The sequence below is a fragment of the Vicugna pacos genome, chromosome 4, assembly GCF_048564905.1.
Source record: "Vicugna pacos chromosome 4, VicPac4, whole genome shotgun sequence".
Lineage (NCBI taxonomy): Eukaryota > Metazoa > Chordata > Mammalia > Artiodactyla > Camelidae > Vicugna > Vicugna pacos.
The window spans coordinates 12,080,380-12,105,053 of NC_132990.1; the positions used below are offsets into that span (position 1 = coordinate 12,080,380).

The 24,674-nt window shown below is 40.2% G+C and overlaps 1 long non-coding RNA gene across 1 annotated transcript in view; it reads left to right on the forward strand.

Moving 5' to 3' along the window:
• The first annotated feature begins 183 nt into the window (after positions 1-183).
• The window catches only part of LOC140695985 (uncharacterized), a 40,245-nt gene continuing 15,754 nt past the window's right edge, over positions 184-24,674 (forward strand). The window contains exons 1-2 of the long non-coding RNA XR_012071880.1: positions 184-293; positions 3,954-4,081. This is a non-coding gene — a long non-coding RNA (uncharacterized lncRNA). The remainder of the gene's footprint in view (positions 294-3,953; positions 4,082-24,674) is intronic.

A 24,674-nucleotide genomic window follows, 5' to 3' on the forward strand; every position in this document is an offset into this window, starting at 1 on the left:
CGGGGCGGGGGGGGCGGGGCGCTGGGCCCGACCCGCGGGGGGCGGTGGCCGAGGGGGCGGGGCGAGGTCTGCGGGCGGGAGGGAGCAGCTCGGGGTCAGACGCCGGAAGCCGCCCGACGCCGCCTCGGGCCGGTCCTCCCCGCGGCCCGGGGCCTGCGACGCGCTCCCTCTGGGGCGTGGAGGCTGACTGCTCAGCTCGCGCTCTAGGAAATGGGCCGGAGGGGCGGGGAAGCAATGCTGCTTGTAAAAGTGACTGGCCCGTCGCGGTGGAGGCTTCACTGTCTGACACCCCGGTACGTGCGGCCACCTCCCCTCTCTCCCCGCTGCCCCCTAATTCCCTGTGAGGAGAGCCGAGCGGCCTGACCGGGCCCCACCGCTCCCACGGTTACGCGTGCAGAGTTCACATGCTTAATTTTTTTTCTTTAACGTGTAACAACACTTCCTAATGAAGACTGTTCACCCGTCAGAAGTCAGAGAAGTGGCCGAGTTGGCACTGAGTAGGCCCTCATCGCACCTGCTTTTGATAGGTTGGTTGGAGTTGTGCCCGCTCAGGCGAATGTGAGTGCTGAGACCTCACTAGATGAAAGGAGAGGTTTTCCTGCGCAATTCAGACGGCGAGTTACTGTAGTTTTCTGTCTTGAGTATCTGAATCAGCAGCTTATAAGACGAATAACTAACAGCTAATACTGATACCGACTGCTACCAGTTACCACAGCCCTGCTCTGTTCAGAGCCTTCTGATTGGATCTTTATGTAAATTATTTAGTTCACCTCTTCCAGTTGCCCCATGAAGTGAGGGAGATGATCCTATTCTGCAGGCATGAAATACTGCTAACAGGGCTTCCGTTTTTAAGCTTGTCTGATTCCCAAGCCCACGCTTTTCTCATCATACTACACTGTAGGCCACTGCTCTCCCTTAGTTACATTTAATGTTTAAATATAAACGATTATATTTAGTTTTGAAGAAGCTATTTACTACACTTCCAATGTAGGAGAAGACTTTCCACCCACTTCCTAAAGTCCTTCCCCTCACATTCAGTGAACAAACTCCTTGAGTGCCCCCACTGCCAGAGGGTCACCACGAACCCTGAAAAACAGTAACACTGGGGTCCCCTGAGAAGTTAGGGGGAGTGCAGGGAAGGCTGAGGGGTAGAGAGAAAACACATCCAGCTAAATTTTGTTTCTTCTGAGGCAGCCCTACGGAAAGCAGAATTTCTTAGTGTTGAGTGATAACATATGTATAAAATGAGAAGTGATAATCCTTGACAGAAAAGAATTAAATCCAAGCTATAAAAGGAGTTGATTTATTGGTAAACACTCTGGCCAGGAGCATGAAGGAAATAGTTCCCACATCACTCTGCTCTTTTGCTCTTGGGAGTGTCACCAGTGATTTGCACATCCCGTGGCCTCTCTTCTGTTCTTGCCCTTGCTGACAGCTCTGTGGTATTTGGCACTGGCGACAAGTCTTTCATTGAAATTTTAACCTCCTTTTGGCTTTTGAGCCTTCTACTCTCATGATTCGCCTCTTGTCTCTTTGATCCCTCTTTCTTAGGCTCTTTCACTGTACTTTTTCTCCTCTGATCTTACACGTAACTCCATACACATGTGAGTCTTCTTTATTTTTTCTCTACACGAACCCCTTGTCTCCTGCAGCTGAAGCCCGCTCTGTCTCTATTCTTGACCTTAACCCTCTCAGATCTCCACACCCGTTGTGGACAGCTGCTCCTGGGGCATCACCACCTGGGTGTTCCCAAGGCACTGGACGTTCTTCAGGTGTACAGTGGCAGTTCAGATCTACTCTAGCCATCTGTCTGCCCTACCAACCCATCATTGGTTCCTCATCCTGAATCCCACGTCCTGAGTTTGGATTTCATGGTGTATTGAGAGAGCCAAACATTTAAGGGGGTTCAAACGGTATCACTTTGCTCATACAAGTCTCGCCTGATACATAGTTGTGTCTTGATCAAAAGATTCTGCAAGTGGTCCAGATGAGTGTGTAGACTTTAAGGTCCTTCTGAGAGGAAGCCATCCAGGGGTGGTAACTGCTCAGGCACCGTGGGTCTGCTGCTGGGGCCAGTGGCAGAAGGAAGGGCCTTCAGAGAGGTAATAGTACTGTTCTATCAGCCTTACCTGCCAGAAGCTTCTGTGACTATAAAAAGAATCATGAGGATTTGGTCGGAGACATGGTAAGCTCTGAGCAATGCCTCATTATGCTCCACGCTGACTTCAGTTACTTGTATAAACTGGGCCATCCTAAAAACTAGAGCCCATGAACTTTGTATCATGCTTTATAATCCATAATGCACTTGCATACGTAATATCTAATAGAAAGGAAGAGATGTAAGAGAAGGGCAGCCTAGCATAGTGGTTCTCAAACCTCGAGGTTCACTGAAGACACACATTCCTATACTGCACTCTTAGAGACACTGAGTGTGAGGGTCTCACCACCCATTGAGGAACACCGGTGGTAGTTCCCAAACTGGGTGTTTCTTAGAATCGCTAGAGGGCACTTATTAAAAATACCGTCTCCTGTGTCCCCACTTCCTAGAATGTCTGATTCATTAGGTCAGGAGTGGGATCCGGGCTTAGAGTCCAAGGAATCTAAATACTGCAGGAGATTCTGCCTGAGCATGTCCACAGATTGCCATCAGGGAACTGCTCCTGAAAATACATACTCCATGAACCAGGGACCATGTCGGTTTGTTCATCACCCCTAACTCAGAGCCTGGAGCCCAGAAGGTGCTCAGTACGTCTGTTGATTAACTTACTGTGTGTTTCTTTCTGTCCCCTACTTTGCTGGCTTGCGTGCTGTTTAGTGTTCTCTAGTGTGACCCAGAGGGGAGATAACTGTATGACAATGAATGAAGTAAAGGTGGCCCCTCCTGAACTTCCTGTTGGAGAGGACTCTGGAATGCCTAAGTGCATCACTGACTGTACATCTTCCTCATGGCGGGGGAAGTTTGAAATAAATGTTTTCTGTTCCTCTTTTAAAAAATGCTCCATTCGTAACAAGGAAAGGCAGTTTTTAGGCTTATCTTGGCCTCGCACAAATATCCAACTGCCACCCCCACCCCCTTCCATGCCTGTCTTAATTTTTTGCACTCTGTCTTATCACCTAAGTGCCTGAATTCCTGAGCTGTCTCCCCAGCAACCAGGATCCTCTGGCCACCTGCTTTACAATTAAGCACTGTTCCCCATAACAGCTCAAAGTGACGAAATGTCCCATTGAATCTTCACAACAACACTTCCAGACTGATGATGTTGTTGCCATTTCACTGATAAGGAGACTGAGCGTCAGCGTGTTTATATACCGTGCTTCAGATCACGTAACTCGTAAATGGTGATGCTGGGGCTTGAACAAAGGCTGGTCCAACTCCAGGGCTGGGGCTTTACACTCTATGCCATCAAGTATAATTTTATCTAAGTGAAATCTTTGGGTACTCTGAGGTTAGAAGTCATTGATTCTTCACAGAAAAGAGCAACTTAAATATTCAGAAAGGGAGCTTTATTACTAGATGGTCTAGAATACCTATTCACTCATTTTCAGGGCCCTATTCACCCTAGCATGTCCACAGATTGGTGAACACCTGTTCATTTATTTTATTCTCCCTGATGGTAGATCTTTGCTGCAGCCATGTACTTGAAGTGCACACAGGCAAAGGTGCTCCCCACCCTGGAGATGGAGGTGCTGCAAATCGGGAGCAGCACTGTCACCGTTCCGAGGCTGCTGCTACTGAGTTAATATCTTTTTTTTCCAGAAAATGATTTGGTAATGAGTATTTTTTACTGACTCTTGGGGTATTGCCAATGATTCAGCTGCCTGGTCTGCTATCTGATTTGCTACTTGGAAGACTACAGACTCATACGTTAAACAACCCTGGTACCTGTGGTGGGGACTCTTTAGACCCAAGATATACAAGGGTGGAGGCGATTAATAATCTCTTTGTCGCCTAGATCCAACACTGCCACTGGAGTCAAGTGGCAACTGCAGCTGACATTCTGTGGACATGTCTGACCCTGAATTGTTCTCCTGTACCTGATGCCATCAATAGCAGCTCTCGACATGGACCCCCTTAAAACAGGTATGAACCTCATTTCATTCTGACATACATTTACATGCTTCTCTGGTGCTTGAGAGGTCTTGATTTATGCCATGTACGGAAAAGGGGGCTACAACCACTCAGTGACACTGACCATGTGACTTAACCAAACCAATGTAAGGCTGATCCAAATCAAATTTAATAAGAAATCCTGGTAGGAATTACCTGTGCCTTTTTGGGTTTTATGTTTGCGTGTGGCTGGAAGTGGGCCATAGAATCTCTCTCCATTGGGGATGGAGGTGGTTTTCTGGCCCATCTGTTGCTTTCTGTAATTATTGGTGCCGACACCAAAGATCAGCAGGTCAGTGTAAACTCCCTTGCATGGGTGGTAATGGATAATGGACTGGCCTTAGACTAGGCCACATCCTGACTGGCTGGCATATTTGAAGTCAGTACTGCACGTTACCTTCGTCTTGTTATTTTGAGTCCAGTTGGTAGTAGCCTTAATTAAATGCTGTATAAGACCAATTGAACAGATTCAGTTCTAGCCTTCGTTGTTTAAATTAATGAGAGTGGCCAGCAGAGTGGCATACTTTTGCAAAAGTTTGCCGGAAGCCAGGACGTGGGGACAACAGATGGAGTGATGGGGAAGGGGACTGCCATGTGCCCTGAGCATCCCTGCACACTCTTGCTGGGTGTGCCAGGAACGCAAGCTCCTGACTGCACTTTACCCATGCCATTCCTCAGGCTGCTGTTTACAGTGAGCAGCTTTGAGTGTTGAGTTATATAAAGTCACACATTTGTTTCAAATTATTGGGTGGGGTGGAGGGAATTGAGTGAGGGCATAGAGGAAACAATATTGTCTAAGAATTAAAAATTGTTGAGTCTGAGTCATGGGTGCAGGTAGATTCAAAGTGCAGACTTTCTTACTTACGCTTACCATACACATGGTAGATTCCCAAACTCAGTGTTCCTTGTTTGCAGCACAAACTCAGTATGTGTGTTACATCCTTCTGAGCCCCTCCATGTCACTCTACAATTATAAAGTCTTGGACAGTATTCTTTCTTCTATATCCTCACTCAGTTCTTCCTCACGCCTGATAATTTTGAAGCAAATACCTGATTTTATACAATTTCATGTATTACAGATTTTGTTTTAAAAATGTAACTGCAGTATCATCACATAACAAAGTTAAAAATAATTCCAAAATATAAAATATCCCATCTGTGCTCAGATTTTCCCAACAGTCTTACAAAGTTTTTAAAATAACTTGTTTGTTTTAAATCAGGGCCATAATCTTTTCTTTGTTAATTTACAGATTTACACTCTATTTTTTTCATTATGGTTTGTTGAGGAAATAATTGTTTGTGTTCTACCATCTGGATTTTGCTAATTGCATCTCCGTGATGTCATTTAATACGTTCTTCTGTCCCCTGCAAATAGACCCATGTATCTTGAAGCTTGATTAGGTTATGCTTCCATGTTTTGCATGAGAATACTTCATCGATGATGTTGTGCACTTTTATCAGGAGGCACATCATATCTGATTGTCACTTTTTCTGGGTGAATGTGAGTAGGCACTGATGATCAGAGCCTAGGCTGATTAATCACTAGGGTTTGCAAATGAAGATATTCTAATAGAATCTCTTCAAGTGGACTCCTGAGCCCTTTTCATGTAATCCAGCCATCCTGGATTGTAGCCTTGCTTTCCGGTCAAACGAGGGGTTCCTTACTCAACTTGTATATTTTCTGCTTGAGATCTAGAATCTGCCCTTTCTCAAAAAACCCTTGATCCCCATTAGTGGGAAATGGTATCCAGAGACATCTTCTGGACACTAGGGGTCCTCAATGCTTTTGCATTGGTCTTTGTAGAAACAGTGCCTTTTCAGTGGATAGAGTTTTTATTTGTTTGTTTATAAAATACATCATTTAAAAAACTTTAATTTTATTTATGATTATGGAAATTATTTTTATGGTTTCATAGTTGTGATACTGTGATTTGTAGTAAGAAATATCTGTTTGGTCTTTGTTTCGGGCAGAGCTCCTAATACCCTTGGGATTTCCTGAGGATGAGAGCTTAAAAGTGTCTTTTGTTTTGTTAATGAGGTGGCTCCTGGAAAGCACCCAAGGATGGGGACTGGTTGCCAGAGGAGCCCACCTTGTGATTATAGTTGGAGCTTTCAGCCCCACCCCTGATCTCTAGGGAGTGATGAGTGGCTGGAGGTTGAATCTGTCACAGCCAGTGATTTAGTCAATCCTGTGTATATAACGAAGCCTCCATAAAACGCCAGAAGGCCAGGGTTTGAAGAGCTTCCAGGCTGGTGAACACGTGGAGATTTGGGCAGAGTGGTGCGCCTGGAAAGGGGAATGGAAGCTCCATGCCCTTTCCCAGTGCCCTTTCCTGTGCATCATTTCCGTCTGGCTGCTCCTGAGTTACAACTTTGTATTATAAACTGGTGATCTAGTAAGTAAAATGTTCCTCTGAGTTCTGTGAGCTGCTCTAGCAAATTAATTGAACCGAAAGAAGGGATTGTTGGAACCTCCAATCTATTGCTGGTTTTTCAGAAGCATAGGTGATAACCTGGCCTTGTGATGGTGTTTGAAGCTGGGGGGTGGCAGTATTGTAGGACGGAGCCCTTAATCTGTGGGGTCTGATGCAGTCTCTGGATAGAATCTGAGTTCAGTTGATTTGTAGGACACCCAGCTGGTGTTGAAGAACTGCTTGTGGGTGTGGTGACCTCCACCCCACATACACACCCAAATGTTGGAATTGTTCACCAAAACCTTTAAAAAGTCAAATCTGTAAAGCAAAGTATGGCTAGAGAAGTCTAGCGTCTATCTCAGTCTTCAACCTATTCCTTCCTACCTCCAATAGGTACTCTCTTTTTTTAGTTTTGTTATTAATCAATTGAATTTAACAAAAGCAAGTATATGACTATGTTCTTATTCTTCTCTTTCTTAGACAAATAGCATTATTCAACACATTTTCTTCCTCTTGATTTTTTTTTTTGCCTAACCACATATCATGGAGATCACTGCATAGCAGTTAGTATACAGTGCATTTTATCATTCCTTTATATGAGTTTATAATACCCTATTATGTATGTGTACCATTGGTAGACCTTTTTTTTCTCCAGTATTCATTACAAGCAGCACTTCAAACTCTTAGACCATATATCTTTTTGCATAGAGTACTGGAAGTGGTACTGATGGGTCAAAGGATAAAGCCATGTCATTTTTGTTAGATATTGGCAAATTCTTTTCTGTGTCAGTTAGGTTCTGCAATGGACTGAATGTTTGTGTCCTCACCCCAGATTGCTGTGTTGAAATCTTGACCCGTCCGCATGTGATGGTGTTTGAAGTGGGGGGGAGGGGGTGTCTCTGGGAGATGATTAGGTCGTGAAGGTGGAGCCCTCATGACAGGGAGTAGTGCCCTTATAGGAAGAGACCAGAGAGCTAGCTAGGTTTCTTTTCGCCGTGTGGGGATACAGTATTAGCCCCTGTAAGTTCTTCTGCAACCCAGAAGAGGACTCTCACCAGAACCCGAACACGCTAGCACCTTCGTCTTGGACTTTCAGCCTCCAGAACTGAGAAATAAATGTTTGTTGTTTCAGCCATTCCATCTATGGTAACTTGTAATAGCAGCCCAAACTGACTAAGACAAGGTCAAATTTGGAAACAGAAACCACACTAGTTTTTTGAACCAAAAGAATTTAATATATGACTTGTTGGCTAGGTGTAGTGCTATTAGTTGCTGAAGATAAAAAGAGAACTTTAAGGTATCAAAAAGGCAGCAGTTGTGGGAAGCTGCTTCCAGCCCTCAGCTGAGGACACACAGCGGAGAGGTCCTATGGAGCCGCAACTCAGACCTCTTAGGAGGTGGTGCTGCTGGACTGGTGGGTGCTTCTGAGTTTGCAGTGGGGAGCCCTGTGGGCCTGGGACCCAGACCTTGAAGGAGGAGAGTGCCAGCTGATCCTGCTGCCTCTGTGGGAGACAGGGGTTTCCACGTGTGGAGGACACTGAAGGCTGAATTTGGCTGGTGCCCTGGACAGGTACTGCTCCCGCAGGGTGAAGCGCTGCAGGGCTGACTCCCGGAAGCTGCAAGCAGACAGGAAGCCCCCAGGAAGCAGACAGGACGGAGCATGTCCTTTTGTCCTCCCTCTGGTGCCCCTAGTGACATGTCCCAACTTAGAACCACCCAACCAAGCAGAAAGGTGGTCTGAGAGTCCCCACCCCATCATCAAAACACGGTACAAAAAGGATGGATTTGGAGCTGAGAGGAAGCAATTAAAAAACCCTGCAGGTAGCATCTCCGTAGGTGTGGTAGAACTGTGAAGCATCTCCACCACCAAGTGCCTTTTCACCATGGCACCAGCAACAGGGTATTTTGTCAGACTTGTAGATTTTTGCCATCATCTGGTTCTTTTAAACAAAGGATAATTATCATGCTTTATAAACTATTGTGAAGTATAGGAAAAGATGGAAGATATAATAGTTCTTACTGCTTTTATGTTTATTATACATAAATGGCTTTAACAATGCTTGTAAAACACTTCACAACTCTACAGAAACATAGCTGATGTCACAGACTAATGGATAGCTCTGTGACCAAGGATAAAATGATTATGCAAAAATGGCCTAGACCGTCTGTTGGCAAAAGTGAACAGTGGAATCTTCTGTATTTTTATCCCTTGGAAATTTACAATTTATCCTGCTTAGATTTAAGCCTAGAACAGCTTTGGCTGTAAAATAAGGATCTTTGTTAAAAAAAGGTTTTTTTCCTTGCTTATTTTAAGAGTAGCTATATAAAAGTGAACATCTAGAAAATAGCCTTGTAGGTTGTTTTCATTTCACATGTATTTTCAACATTCATATATATTTTTATGAAAATCAACTAATCATTTAAAACTTTTGTATCTTTGCTGATAAAAATAATTGTTTCTTGACTTCTCTCTAGGTAGGTGTCCCAGTCATTTAAGTATATTGAGGATCTAAATATGCTCCTTGCTGGGGAAAATCACTCAGAGATACATCCTCTTACATTCTAGACACATTCTCCACTGAGTTTTGAAATCTTTGATTGAAATCTGTAAAGGTTAAGTCATCATATAAATAGCAGGGCTATTAACAATCACAAAATTAATGAGAATAATAATGAGCTCAAGCGTGTAAAATGCCAGAGTTAGCATAAACATTGTAATACCTCCGTGTATGACATTTTTGTTTTGTCATAGGGAAAAGTTCTGTGAGCTGGTTCCCTAAGTGGAGCCAATATGTTATTATTAACATAATAACATAGATAAACTGCTCATTATCTAAGTTGTTTTTGCAGCTTTTGGAGAAAGCAAAATGAGGTATTCTTGAAGGAGACATTTATGGCTGTGCAGTAAAATAAAAAAGTGATTTTAGACAGAGGTGAAATTAAGAACATTTCTGTACATTACTTTAATTATCATTATAAAAGTAAAACACATTCACTGCAGAAAACTTTGAAAATATACCTGTGTGCACATGTGTGTGCGCACACACACACACACACACAAACACAAACTCCATAAAAACTGCCCATAATCTCCACCACCCATGAGTAACTTATCACTGGTAATGTGTTTTGTTCTGTTGGTCTCTGTCTTATCTCAATAAGTGGGCAACACATAGCAGGAAGTTTTATATATTGCATTTTTGTCAAAACACAACGTCAAAAAATGTTCTCGGGCCATTAAAAGTTAATTGAAAACATGATTTTTGTACTGCTGCATAATAATGCCTCACACAAATAGACTGTATTTTATTTAACCATTGAGCATTCCCCCATCTTTAGCTATGTAATAATTTCCTTATTTTCCCTTTATAAAGATGAACATTTTTATGCATAAAATTTTTTGTAATAGAGACACTGGGGGTTGAACCCAGGACCTTGTGGATGCTAAGCATGTACTCTACTACTGAGCTATATCCCCCTTATGCATAAACTTTTGACTACATTTCTAATGATTTCCTTTGCACAGATTCCTAGAAGAATAGTTGGGTTGAAGGGTATACACATTCTTAAAATTTAAAAAATATGTTTCCATATTATCCTCTGGAAAACTTGTATTAGTTTAAATTTCCACCTTTTGAGGCAGAATAACTGTCTTTTGATCCTTCACAATGCTTGATGTTATCATTTTTGTGTGTGTGTTAACTTGATGGGAGAAATTGATAATTGGTATTTGTTAAAAATGTATATTTCTTAAATATTAATTTGTAAATGTAATTATAAGACAAAAATATTCCTGATATAGCTTTGATCAAAATTATAGTTGAAACCAGAAGCCACATATTTCAATAGCAGGAATCTTGGGGAGAAAAATAATTGTTGACATGGGTGATTTGAAAATGTAAAGCACTGAGATGGTTGTTTTATGCTATTAAGGAGATGAGGGCAAAGCTAAACACTTGATATTTTCAAAGTGTAATATTAGCCAGTACCATACTGTTTTGATTACTATAGCTTTGTAATATAGTTTGAAATCAGGAAATATGATACCTCCAGCATTGTTCTTTCTCAAGATTGCTTTGGTTATTTGGAGTTATTTGTGGTTCCATGTTAATTTTAGAATTGCTTTTTCCATTTCTGTGAAAAATGCCATTGGAATTTTGATGAGGATTGCATTGAATCTATGGCTTACTTTTGGTAGTACGGACATTTTAACAGTATTAATTCTTCCAATACATAGATGTCGGATATTTTTCCATTTATTTATGTCTTCTTTAATCAATGTCTTATTGTTTTATTTGCTAAGAGAGTAGGTCTTAAGTGTTTTCATCACACAAAAAAAGAGTAACTATGTGAAGTGTTAGATGTGTTAATTAACTTGATTGTGGTAATAATGGTAATCATTTCTCAATATATACATATGTCAGGTCATCTCACTGTATAACTTAAATAGATACAATTTTTATTTGTCAATTATACCTTGGTACAGCTAGAAAACATTATTTAGCTGTTTGAGAAAAAAGTATAAATATTAATCAGGGTTGGAGAATCTATTTTTTGTCATCGTGAATTTGGATCTGACTAGTTCATCAGGAAGATGTTCCAGTGACCCACTGAACTCAACCCTTGAGATTATTTTTAAAAACCATTTTGGAGTAGAAAATTTTATTTGTTTAACACCAATTATAGACATTTATATTTTAATTTTATACTATTTCACTAACTGATTATGTCTTTATTGACCTTGCTATAATTAAACCATATAAAAGATTCTCTTGGAAATAAATGGGGCTGCATGGTATAAATATATGGCATTTAAAGCAGAAACATTTAAAAACCAACCATACTTTAAAAATACAGACAATAACAAGTATTGATGAGGATGTGGAGAAATTGGAACCTTCATACATTGCTGGTGGGAGTATACAGTAGTGCAAACACCTTGAAAACAGTTTGGAAGTTTCTCAAAATATTAGACATACTTACCATTATGACCCAGCAGTTTTGCTGCAAGGTATATATCCAAGAGATACGAAATGAAAACATGTGTCTATATAAAAATTTACACATGAATGTTTATGGACGCATTATTTATGGTGGCCCAAAGTAGAAACAACACAAATGTCCATCACCTGATGAATGTATAAACAAAAAGTGATATATCCATTTAATGGAATATTGTTTGGAATATAAAAAGGAATGAAGTATTGATACATGTTATACTGTGGATGAATCTCGAAAACATCATGCTAAATGAAAGAAGCCAGTGACAAGAGACCACATGTTGTGTGATTCCATTTGTATGAAATGTTCAGAACAGGTAAATCTTCAACAAAATATTAGTCAGTCAAATTTATCAATATATAAAAAGGATTGTATATCCTGAAAAACGATATTTATCTTAGAAAAGCAAGGGTGATCAACATTTGAAGATTAACCACTGTAATTCACTGTATCAACAGGCTGAGAAAAACTATAATCGCCTCAATAGATGGAGAAAAATCATCTGAAAAAATTCAACATCCATTCATAATAAAAACTTCAGCAAACTAGGAACAGAAGGGAACTTCCTCAGCCTGATAAAGGGCAGGTTCAGCAAACCTACAGCTAACATCATGCTTAATGATAAAAGACTGCTTTCCCTGCAAGAACAGAAACAAGACAAGGATGTCTACTGTCATTACTTCTATTCAGTTTTGTTACAGATCCAAGCCAGTGAAATAAGCCAGGAAATAGGCATGCGATCTGGAAAGAAACAGCTGTATTCTATTTGAAGGTGACATGAATGACTATGAGGAAAATCCTAAAGAATTTACAAAAAAAGTTAGTAGAACTAACAAATAAGTTTAGCAGGATTTTAGGATACCAGGTCAATATATAAAATTCAGTTGTATTTTTACATATTAGCAACAAACAATTGGGAATTAAAGTTAAAGATCAGTACTACTTATAATAGCACAAAATTATGTAATACTTAGGCATAAATCTCAAAAAATACATGTGGGATCCGTATGCTGAAAACTACAAAACACTGATGAATGAAATCAAGGCGTAACTCAGTAAATGGAGAGCCATACAGTGTTCATGGATTTGAGGTCTCAATATAACTGGTTAGGATGTCAGTTCTTTCCAATTTGAACTGTAGATTTGATGCAGTACCAATCAAATCCAGCAGGAATTTTGTTTTGTAGAAGTTGATAAGCTGATTCTAAAATTTTCTATGATGAAAAAGCAAGTGAAATAGAATATCTATAACATTTTGAAAAAGAAGAATCAAGCTGAAGCATTCACTGTACCTGATTTCAAGATTTATTCTGAAACTATTTTAATTAAGATAATGTAGTACTGGCAAAAGAACAGACACGTAAATCAATGCAAGAGAATAGAGTCTGGAAATAGACATGCATATACATATATTTATGTATCTTTTCTCAAAGACAGTTGATTTTCAACAAAGATGCAAGTGCAGTTTAGTGGAAAAAAGGTATGAATAATTAGCTATCCATATATAAGAAAATCAACTTCAACCCATACCTCAAATCATATTAAAAATTACTCAAAATAAATCATATCCTTAAATCTAAAAAGTAAGACTATAAAAGTTTCAGAGGAAAACATAGGAGAAAATATTTATGTGGGTTAGGCATAGATTTCATAGACATGACACTAAAAGCACAAAGCAAGAAAGAAAAAAACTGAGATTCCCTCCCACCTGTCACCTTCTGTCACATCCCTCTTTACTTCCTTGACAGCACATAACACATATGAAAGTATCTTTTATATTTGATTATTACCTGTCAGAGAAACTACCAGGAATTTAAAAAGAAATTCACACTTTATTTTTTAGAGCCACTTTAGGTTCACAGCAAAATTGAGTGGGAGGTACAGAGTTCCTAAGTACACTCTGTGCTCCCTGTTTCCCTAACTAATTTGTATTTAAGATTCTTCCATGCCTTCTCATGGTTCTAAAGCTCATTTCTTTTTAGTGCTGAATAACATTCCATTGTCTGGAATACCATAGTTTATTTAAGGATAACTTGGTTACTTCTAAGTTTTGGCAGTAACGACTAAAGCTGCTTTAAACATCTGCATGCAAGTTTTTGTGTGGACATAAGTTTTTAATTCATTTGGGTAAATACCAAGGAGTGCAGTTGCTGAATTGTGTGATAATAATATGTTTAGTTTTGGAAGAAATTGCCAATTGGCTTCCAAAGTGGCTGTACCATTTTACAATCCTACCTATGTATGGTTGATAGGAGTTTCTATTGCTCCACATCCTCTCCAGCATTTGATGTTATCTGTGTTCTAGATTTTAGTCATTTTAAAAGGTATATAGTGGTATCTCATTTTTTGTTAAGTTTGCAACTCCCTTGTGACCTATGATATTGAACATCTTTTCATGTGTTTACTTGCCATCTGTATGTCTTCTTTGGTGATGTGTCTGTTCAGGTCTTTTGCCCATTTTTAATCAGATTGTTTCTTATTGTTTTCTTATTGTTGAGTTTTAAGTATTCTTTGTGTATTTTGGATTACAGTCCTTTGTCAGATGTGTCTTTTGCAAATATTTTCTCTTTGTGTGTGGCTTGTCTTCTCATTCTCTTGACATTAACTTTTACAGAGCAAACATTTTTAATTTTAATGAAGTCCAGCTTCTCAATTCTTTCTTTCATGGATCAGACCTTTAGTGTTGTATGTAAAAAGTCATTGCCATGCTTAAGGTCATCTAGGTTTTCTCCTATGTTATCTTCTAGGAGTTTTATAGCTTTTATTTAACATTTAGGTCTGTGATCCATTTTGAATTAATTTTTGAGAAGGGGCTGTGCTTTGATTTTTTTCTTTCTGCTTTTGAATATCTAGCTGTTTCAGCACCATTTGTTGAAAGACTATCTTTGCTGCACTGTATTGCCTTTGTTCCTTTGTCAAATATCAATTGAATATATTTATATGGGTCTATTTCTGGGTTCTCTGTTCTGTTCCATTGATCTGTTTGTCTATTCTTTCACTACTACCATACTGTCTTGATTACTGTAGTTTCATAGCAAGTCTTGAAGTCAAGTATTCAAGTAGTCAGTCCTTTAATACTGAATTGGCTATTTTGAGTCTTTTGTCCCTCTGTATTAACTTTAAAATCAGCTTGTTGATAGCCACAAAATATCTTGCTAAGATTTTGACTGGGAATGTGTTGAATCTATAGATCAAGTTGGGAAAGATTGACATTTTGACAATATTGAATCTTACTATCCATGAACATGGAATATGTCTCCATTTATTTCATTCTTCTTTAATTTCTTTCATCACTTTTCATATTTTGTTAGATTTAAACCTAGACACGTCATTTTTTGGGGTGTTAATGTAAATAGTAATTTGTTTTAAATTTCAAATTCCACTTGTTCATTGCGGGTATATAGGGAATTGATTGACTTCTATATTTTAGTTTTGTTTCCTGCAACTTTGCTTATGGCTTATTAGTTTTAGAAATTTTTTTGTTGTTGTTGGTTCTTTTGGGTTTTCTGCATAGACAGTCCTGTCTTCAGCAAACAAAGAGTTTTACTTCTTCCTTCCCAATCTGTATGCCTTTTATTTCCTTTCCTTGTCTTATTGAATTAGCTAAAACTTCCAATAAGATGTTAAAAGCAGTGGAGGACGGACATCCTTACCTTGTTCCTAATCTTAGGGGGGAATCTTAGAGTTTTTCATTATTAAGTTTTAGGTTAGCCATAGGCTTTTCTGTAGATACTCTTTATCAACTTGAGGAAGTTCCCGTCTGTTCCTTATTTGCTAAGAGTTTTTATCCTGAATGAGTGTTGGACTTTGCTTTATGAGAAAATGCTTTGTTTTCATATGTTGATATGCTCATGTGATTTTTCTTCTTTAGTCTGTTGATGTGATGGGTTGCATTAACTGATTTTCAATTGCTGAACCAGCTGTGCATACCTGGGGTAGATCTCACTTGGTTGTGGTGTACCACTTCTTTTTCTTTAATGCATTGTTGTGTTTCTTTTGCTAATATTTTGTTGAGGATTTTTGCATCTATGTTCATGAGAGATATTGATCTGTAGTTTTCTTGAATGTCTTTGTCTGGTTTTGGTATTAGAATAATGCTGGCCTTGTAGAATGAGTTAGGAAGTATTTCCTCTGCTTTTATCTTGTGAAAGAGATTGTAGACAATTGGGAAAATTTCTTCCTTAAGTGTTCAGTGGAATTCACCAGTGAACGCATCTGAGTCTTACGCTTTCTGTTTTGGAAGGTTATTAATTATGTGTTTACTTTCCTTTGTACGCATGTTCAGGTTGTCTACTTCTTTTTCTGTGAGTTTTGGCAGATAGTGTCATTCGCGGAATTGGTTTGTGTCATGTAGGTTATCAAATTTGTGGACATAGAGGTTCATAGTATTCCTTTATTATGTTTTCAGTGTCCATGAGAGCTATAGTGACGTCCCCTCTTTCATTTCTGATATTAGTAATTTATGTCTTCTCTCTTTGTGGCCTAGTTAGTCTGGTTAGAAGCTTATCAAAATTGTATTGATTTTTTTTTCAGAGGACCAGCTTTGCGTTTTGTTGATTTTCTCTATTGACTTACTATTTTCAATTTCATTGACTTCTGTTCGAATCCTTATTATTTTTTCTTTTGATCCCATTTGCTTCTTTCTGTCTGAAATTTCAGAGGTTTCATTAAGTCTCTTATTTCTTGTTGTTTATGAACGTTTCTGCTTTTAGGTCCTCTTAAATTCTTTCTTCAGGCCAGAGATTAAATTTCTGAAGGATTGAGAGGTGAAGGGACTGATGGGGAAAACCTAACAAAGCTTTTTTTTTCCCCCTACAACAATTATAACTATTACTAAAATCTACTATTTATTGTATTTTTACTGAGTTCTAGGTATTTCAAAAATATTTTATTAAATCCTCACAATAGTCATACGAGGTAATTAGTATTATTTTCATGTATACATGAGGAAAGAAGGTTCCAAAGGTAAAGTAACTTGCTCAAGGCTGCACACTTTGTATAAGTGGAAGGGTTGGCTTTTAAGCTCAGATCTACAGAGTAATAATACAAGAGATGTACCTACAAATAAATTCAGTGTAGCTATATAGTCATATAGAGATTGCAACATCACAGGCGTTTTGAAAACATCTTATGTTTAAAAAATTTAAGGATGATGTATTTTATTTATGAGAAAGTGGGATTGCTTTGTTAGCTTCAGGGAATGACTTATTTGAAGTTGGAGATTTGTTGGTGGGTGAGGAATGGTAAGACTGATTCTGTCTCAATATTCAGTAGTAGTTTATAATACATACTTATAAAATTCACTGACCCTTTTGGATGTCCATGTGTTTTGTCACTTACAAGGTGTAACAAATGATGGGGGCTGGTAGGGTATAGCTCAGTGGTAGGGTGCGTGCTCAGCATGCATGAGGTCCTGGGTTCAATCCGCAGTACCTCCACTAAAAAATAAATAAACCTAATTACCTGCTTCTGCAAGAGAAAAACTAACAAACAAACAAATGAGGATTGAAATGTTGTCATGTCCAGTATTTCACTCAGCCTTTAAATATGATTTAAAAATAATTATCACATCCTAAGTTGGTTTAGATTAAGTCTATACATAATACTTCTTCATTCTTTTATATCTTATTCTGGAAAATTTAGCTTGACTTCCTTTAGGAGATAGGGATTGTGATCCAGGAAGCCTCTCAGCCCAGTGATAGTGCCATAAATTTAATTTCCATGAGTTTATTAGCTCCTAAAGGCAAAGAGCTTAAAACAGAGGAGATGCCTTTAATTATTGACAGTGGCAGCTTTTTGAGATTCTTAATGGGGGGAAATTTCCATAGGATAAGAAAGGAACATTTGATTTCGAGACACTATTTCCAATGTTAAATTGTGCCAATAGATGGAGAAGTTGTTCCATATAAATTAGAATGCTTGGTTCCTCCAGGACTAAAGAAATACAGGTTTCTGGGAAGGTGAAAATGGATTTCCTCAATAAAAATGTGAAACAGGAAAAGTGGGTTACTTATAAATTTTAATAAGACATAATTTTAACAGAGGACAGGAGTTTCACTAATTTCAATTATATCTACATGAAAGAAACCCTTAGTACCTGCACCATTTTTATAATTTGGCTGTAGCACTTTTAGATCTGTACATATAAATGTATGTATGTATGTGTTTATACCTGATCTTGTACAAAATGGATTTCAGACAATGTACAAAATTTTGTAGGATAAAAAAGATAAAACATAACTAAATTTCAAAAGTGAATCAAGGAAGAATGGAGTGACGTTAGGGTAATAGCATGTCTTGAGTTGGGTCACAAATCTGGCCTGGAGCTTCCTAGCAGCCAGTGCTAGTAGGGAAACAGGATCAGTTGCATAATCTAGTGCCTACAACATAAACACATGCCAAGTGTTAGGAGAGCCATAATAATTCTTAGTTATAATGGCACCAAGATCAGGAATTATGTCCCCTGGGGACTCACGAAGAGGATACTGTGTAATGTAATAGGTATTGTTCTTACATTAAGCACAATGATACTTCTCACATGACTGCTTCATTCAGTGTCAGCTGGTGAGTTTACCACAGTGCTGTTCAGTTAGAGTTGGAGGTAGAGAAGGGTGGGAAAGCATCATGTAACCCTGGACATTCCTTGTATTATATAGCTCCCTCATTGTCTAGTTTAATTGACGTATACAATTTACAATCTACCAATCCTCCATAAATACTATTTCTCTAACTAAGAGGTTTGATAAGGATGGAGAGTTGCTGTGAAGAGTAAATAACATGTTACTTGCACAACACTAGCCCTGAGTCGAGGGAGTGAGGCCTTGATAAAAGCCATTCATGACCAGCCTGGACCATGCACCACCCTCAGGCAAAGGACACACGGTACTTGCTGTGTCTGACTTGTGTGGTTATCTTTGTGGTCTTTTACATGCAGTGGTGTATTTTTCAAAAGTCATTTGAACTGGGATAGCTTTGACATCCCCTTCCAGAAGGATTCCCTTCAGCCTCACGTTTGCTCATTCATCCGGTTCCAAACCTCTTGTACGAAGTTCCTGGGTCCTGTTTGAGTTTCTGGACTCTCTCTTGACATCTTCCTTAGCTTGATCCTTCTCTTGCTCTGGCTGTGATGTTCCAAAGGATATTGCTGCTCTAGACCCTGAAACCCAGATAAGACTCCCACTGTCCCAACCTTTTTAACACATTGCTGCCCATTTCAGATTTTCCTCTTTCCAGGAAGGAAGATTAGACCACAGCCATTAGCTTTTATTGCTTCATTCTCGGTCAACTTACTGTAATTCCTCTGAGTCTGTGACATATTTCTGATATTTTCAGAGCAGCTTCTGGGACTGGAAGCTGATTTGAGAAAATTTCTTCTGGTCCATCTAGTCACCACTTGGTTTATTCCCATCCATCCTCTCTGCTTTCAGATATTGAATCATTGCAGCCTCAGGCTAGAAGTGACCAGAGGTCATTTAGTCCCCCTGCCCAATCACACAAATGTCCACGAACATCTAGCCTCCCTCTGTTCTCCATTGTATTGATGGCAAATTCTACTAAATAGAATGTTGCAACAATTTTGCATTCTATAGCCTGACAATATGCTAAGGGTGTATTTTTGCTTATATTTCTGCATGCTGGTTGGGAGAATGTGCTCTGAATTCTGTTTTGTTTCCATTAACCTTTTTTTCTGAGAAATTACTGACCCTGAATATTGAAATCCACAAATGGATTCTTTTAACAACTATCCTGTCAGGATGCAACCTCTGTGTATTATGTGGCTTTTCGTCTGCAAATGCTTCCTCTTAATGCATCGATTACCTTAAGAAGTATGTATTTGAGTGACTTTCTCTGCATTAGGATTTTAGGAATATTTCTATCTCTGCTGTTTTAGGAAACCTCCAGTCAGAAGAATATACAGTTCGCTTATTTTTATAGCTGTTGGCAGCTATTTAAAACCTTGATTCTCACTCCTACTTGCTTGAGATCATCCCACATCAATGATTCTTCTCATTTTCTCGTAGACTTTTGTCTTAATCCTGTGCACTCAGTATTAAGTAAGATATGTGTATCCTGACATGTTTTTGCATGTTTCTGTCATCCCTGAGAAAATCTCACCAGCTCTTTCCTAGCTCAGTGCAAAGCAGAGTTGCACCCCTGTCATTTAGCTTCCAGTGAGAGACTGAGTTGAGATAAAGCAGCCACACGCTGTTGATCTTACGCTGTTCAAACGGGAGCCCCTTTACTCCTGAGTGCAACACCAGTGTCTGTGCAATAGCTCTCCAGTGTTACCCTTAGAGGATGGGTCAGGATTGGCTCTGCTTCTAGAAAGCACACCCAGCGGGTAGCCACAGCACGAAGTCTGGGTTCATTCATCGTTTTCAGGTGGTGCTGCCAACAACTTGGGACCCTAAAGCAGCCACCCTGTGGGGACCAGTCTCATCGGGGCTGCCCTGCCCAGTCCTCTGAGGAGATGTTCAATGGTCAGGTCTCAGCAGATATGTAGGGATTTGTCCTCATGATATGTGCCACCTATCTTTAATTCTCTTCTTTATTTTCTATTACAGTAAAAATGAAAAAGAAATACACAGAAAGACTTGTTATAATCAACACTTAATTCCTATCAGTGAGTATGTTTCAAAAACCTTGGAATCTTGGGTGTCTATTTTCATGTGTGTGTGTATGCGTAAGAGCCTGTGTGTGTGTGTGTGTGTCTGTGTGTCTGTGTGCAAACTAGGGGGTCAGCAGGGCACAGAGAAGGAAAAGGAGGTGCTGGAGACACTGGAGGGATATGGGAATATAATCAGACTGAAAAACAAATGCTTCCTTAAAGTCTTACCGGAGAGCCAGCCCAGAAGCAAAATGAATCGCATTTCAGACTGCTCCCCTCCCCTACCTCACCCTAAGCTGCTTGCAGTATTCTGACTCGTAACCCTGAGTTATTGGTGACAAGTGATATTAAGCAGCCTGGTTTCTAGGTAGCAGGTTGGATTGCAGTGAAATGTCTCCGGAACACCTCGGCCTTTGTCAGAAAGCTAAGAGAGCTGCCTCCAGATGGTACCTGTAGCATTAGCAACATCATGGAGGTTTTGGTTGTGTGAGGAACTGTGGGAGCTGGAAATCACCAAGGAAGAGTGCAGAGGAACGCAAAGTGCTTGTGTGTGGCAGCAGCTAGGTATGGGATGACATGGTTTCTGTCTCTTTATTATATGAAGCTGGGATTTGTCAATTTTGGTGCCATTGGCTCTTTCATGTGCCAGGAGAAGCCTTGAATGATTATGCTACACCCAGGGGAAAAGGAAGGAAAGCTTCTCTACCAGAGTGATATCTACAGAAAGCGAAGCCCAGAACCCACGAGTTAGTGGAGGAGACCTGGATGGGGTGTGGGAGAGGTGCATTGAACAAAGGGAACAAGAGAAGAACGGAGAACAAACACTGTCTTACAAAGACACAAGCTGTAGCTAAAACAGTGTGAAAAATAATTCAAAACAAGAGACAAAAAGCAGGATAGAACAAGATTCAATCACTTGTTTATTTAGAGGTGGTACAAACGGGAAGATATGGTGAATGTGATTTCTGGTCCTGGCAAGGCCATGAACTCTGGCTTCAAAATGATACAGAGGGAACACTGCACAGAAAATGGTGCGCTTTGTCTCCCAAACTCATATTAAAACTGAGTCCTGGTCCAACCCAGGGTGGAAGCAGGGCAGGAAAGTGTCAGGGGGTGGCGGTTGGGAGCCCGAGGTCTGTGTGGCAGACTTACCTGCTCTGCCCTGGCAGAGATGGTCTTGGACAACTTTTGTGGTGACCTGTTGTCTCTGGTCTGGTCTAGCTGATGTTCAGAGAATTGAGAAGGCACCTGGAAGCTGTCTCTTCCCTGTTGGTGCAAGGATGGTATAGGGGAGGAGGAGGAGCAGACGGGGCATCAGAGCTTATCTCTACATCTCTGTTTCCTCTTTTATAAAAGGGTGACATGTAATAGTATCTAACTCAGAGAGCCCTTGTGAAGAGTAAGAGAATGCTGAGTTAATTAAAGAAGAGGGCCATTCGGCTGACCTGGCTCTAGTGCCGTTGTGCATATGTAAGCAAATCAAAGTCTAAGCCTGTAAATGCCTCAAAGTTATGAAATCAAAATGCTAAGGGAAACCAATCACAGATAGCCAGCTAGGCTGTAAGCTTCAGCCAATCAATAATTTTCTTACTTCGCTTCAGCACTTTATTTGCTTCTCCCCGAGCTCCTGTCAGTGGAGCGCTGCTAACTGCTTTCAGGTTGGCGCTGAGGAATTTGAATAGACTTTTGTTCAACTCTTAAAAATGTTTATTGTGCCTCAGTTTACCTTTAATGCAGCAAGATTCCTGGCTTAATAAATGTCAGCTATTTTTTAGTACTCATACATGTGGCCTTTGAAAAATGTACACAAATATTTACATAACAGTTTTATAAGTAAAAATGTCAGTTACAAAATAGTACTCAACAAAAAATATACACACACTGACGTGGAATGGCGGAGCTGCACTGAAATCTTAACAGTGCTTACTTTTGCAAAGTGGGTTACTGCTAATTTGTCTTTCTTGCCATGCTTGTCTGTATTTCTACAGTGAACATTGATTACTTTTGTAATAAGAACCACATTATTCTTTAAACAGCTGTAAGAATCAATCCCAGCAAGGTCTGTTATCAGTCCTTTTCTCCTGCCTCCTCAAATACGGATTCAAGAGGCTCTAACATCTGTCCTTGTTCTCACCCTGCTCCTACTGTGGACTTATTTTAATTGGGAGCTTATGGCCACTCCATGGATACTTTCTGGATCAGAGGGAGAAGCACGTTTGCATTCTGGTAAGAGCTAGGACAAGTTACTCTGTCCCATGTTTTTTACCTGTGCTTTAAGAAAGGCACTTGAACTTTATAACAGAAGACCTTATTTACTCGCACCTGGGCTGGTTAAGGAGCCAAGTTTGCAGACGGGCTTGGATCAGGCATGACTTCCCAAGACCTGCAATAGGAAGGCTGATTATTTGCAGGACTGTCTCTTTGCACATGCTTTATTAATCTGTGGGCATTGCCATAAAAAATTGGCTTTCAGCTGAGGCAGCCTTCTGGGGGGGAGGTTCAGTGGAGCAGCTGCTCTAGACTGCAAAGTGCCACTTTCCAACTGGGTTGCATATGAACCACCTGGGGATCGTGGGGAGTGCCTGACAGTGGAACAATGCTTTCCCGGGGCTCTGTTTGGAAATGGAAGATACCCTGTGGTGTTTGCATTGCCTCTCTGCTAGAATCCAATGAATAGCATTGTGTGATGTAGTAGAAATCTGGTGATTCTAGGTGGTGATAATGGCTTTGAGGAGCAGGGAGGAGAGGGTGGTGATGTGGCATCCAATTAGATTGCTACAGTCCAATTGAAAATTAGCTGTAGAAGCAAAGAAAGAGTTAAGTTAGATGTCTGTGCCTGTGAATTGCTCTCCACCTCGACTTAAGCACTGCTTTGTATTTTGATCTGCTTTGGCCCATTTTGATTTTGGGCAGGGATTCAACCTTGTCCATGGTGCCAGAGGCTGTGTATGTAATAGAGACATCACATACAGTGACAGGCTTGTAGAAAAAGCAGTCTGTACAGATACAGATCAAACAGGAGCATTTCCATTGAGAAGTGCAGTGCAGCTTGCTTTTTGCATCCCAGTGGTAATATGGCTACTCAGGGTCACATTCAGCAGTGTCCAGGTGTGTATGACCCTCAGTGATGCTGATGGGTGTTGAACCCAGCCTCCTCTGGTAGCCTGGTTCTTAGGTAGAGAGACTGTATGGGGAAGCTTCCTGAGTAGGGGGTCCAGGACTGGGAATACAGAGCCCTGGAAACAGGCATCCCAAGTTGTTCAAGCCTTGGGCACGCCTCTGACCCATTTGTCAGAATCTGACAGTGCGTAACAACTGAAAGTTGAAGCGCAGGGATTATTCACACCCTTTATTCTTCATTCTTCTTCTGGCTATTGCCAGCTAGCTCTCAAGGCACCCAGAAGGCAGAGGCAGGAGGGGAGGAAAGATGGGGCATGATTTCTCCTCTTCATTAGTAGTTCTGTTAAGAGGTACTGTGGTGATGGGGAAACTAGTTGTAGGAACAAACAAATGTTGGATAATTTGGGGTTTCAGATGTTCTCGCAGCTTCCGTTTCTGCAATGACTTATTGCTAGTACAAGTGAACCCCTTTCTGGAATGAGGGTGGGGCCTATAGCCTTGAATTATATACTTGGGGGAAAATTTGTGTTAATTTTCATGTCCAATTCGATTGATGAGCAGTTTGACCACTCCATGTTATTCCACTTTGATTTTTGCTGAGGCCCTTTAAATGTGCTCTTGTTGACTAACTGAGAAATCCATATAAAATGTTCACTGCGTGCCTACCATGCACCAAACCCTGAGCAGAGATAAAGGGTGACCCAGCCATGTGCAGTTCTGTCTTCGTGGAATTTAATCTAATTAGAGGGACAGAAAATTAGGCAAATAATTAGGAGACAGTGTAGTAAGTGCTCTAATAAGGGAGGCCATGTGTGTCTGGGAGCATGTAGTAGGGACCTTGGAAGGATCAAAGAAGTTGTTCTGGTGGAACTGACTTCTAAGTTGAGGCCTGAAGATGAGTGGAGTTAGGAAAGAGGAGTCGGGAGAGACCAGTGTTGTAAGCAGGGGAACCAGTCTGAGGACCACTTCATAATTCCTTTCTGCTGTGCAGATATATATGTATTAGGTGAGAAAGTGCTTCTCTGGTAATAATCAGATGATTATTAACAGATCTCTTACCAGGTAGAACTTCATTTATCTCCCTCTTGTGACCATGCCCACTTGACTTGATATTATGACTAACGTGCATCTGCAGGCTCTGGAAAGCCTTCTGTTTCCTTGTGTCTCTCACATAGGGGTTTTGTAAGTGAGCTTGTTGAATGTTGAATCAAAGAATAAACTGAATCAAAGAATAAACATTGGAAATCAAGTCTACATCCCACAGCCAGTAGGGAAGGCAGTGAATCTTAATGTGTGACCTTGACTCTTCAGTGCTGCCTGGACTTGCCAGTGGCCCAGGTGTACCTGAACTTCCTAGTTCTTGTTCTTGGCCAGTCTCCTCAGATCTGCTATCCTGCCTTCTTCTGTCAGGCTGACTGGGCTT